Raw genomic sequence first — 1003 nt, forward strand, 5'->3', positions numbered from 1 at the left:
AAGAAGGAAAGAAAGGGTGAGGATATTAGACCATGGTTTAAAAACTACTATGGCACCTGCTTGCAACTCAGTACTCAGGAGGGCAAGGGAGGAGGGACTGCATGTTCAAAGCCAGTCTGGGCTACATAGGGACTTAAAGCCCACTGAAACTACATAGCAAGACCCTATTTGGGAAATAAGGAAGGAAGGAAGAAAGAAAGGAAGGAAGGAAGGGGTAAGCCACTGCTCTATAATAAGTCATCTGAGCTTTATATTTTGTATATGTTTTTTCAATTGTATTGCATTGCAATTTGTTTTCCCTGCATTTTTATAATTACTGGCCTGCAAAAGAATGGAATTTATAAAAATAAATAAATACATAAAACTTTATTCTTCCACCACAGACAGTTTTAAAAAATTGCTCTACATCAACCTGATTATGACTAAGTCAGACATTTCTATTTCCACACTAAATGAATCATCAGCTTTTCATATGACAGATTAAGTTGATTATTATTACAGTGAAGTATTATATGAAATGCAAAGATCCAACCCCAAATGTGTCTTTTCAGATGCAATGAAATGAAAGACACTTCTCAGATGAAAAAGTAGAAACAACAAATAAATATATGAAAAAATGTTCAACACTGGTCATTTGAGAGATACAAATTAAAACAATGCTGAGATTCCATCTCACTCCAGATGAATAGCAATTATCAAGATATCAACCAGTAACAAATGTTGGTGGGGCTGTGAGGGAAAAGTAACCTTCTTCCCTGTTGGTGGGTATGTAGGCTGGTACAATCACTGTGAAAAATGGCATAGAAATGCCTGAAAAGCTAAAACCAGAGGTTCCATTTGACTCAGCCATGCCCTTCTTGGTGTCTTCCTAAAAGAATTAAAAACTTCATACACAGTGCTGTGCATGTCTATAGCAGCACAGCTTTGAACAGCTAAATCTTGTAACCAGCCCAAATACCCACCTACTGATGAATGGATAAAGACATGGTCTTTTTTATGCAAT

The sequence above is a fragment of the Octodon degus genome, unplaced genomic scaffold (genome assembly GCF_000260255.1).
Source record: "Octodon degus isolate 3935 unplaced genomic scaffold, OctDeg1.0 scaffold00030, whole genome shotgun sequence".
Taxonomy (NCBI): Eukaryota; Metazoa; Chordata; class Mammalia; order Rodentia; family Octodontidae; genus Octodon; species Octodon degus.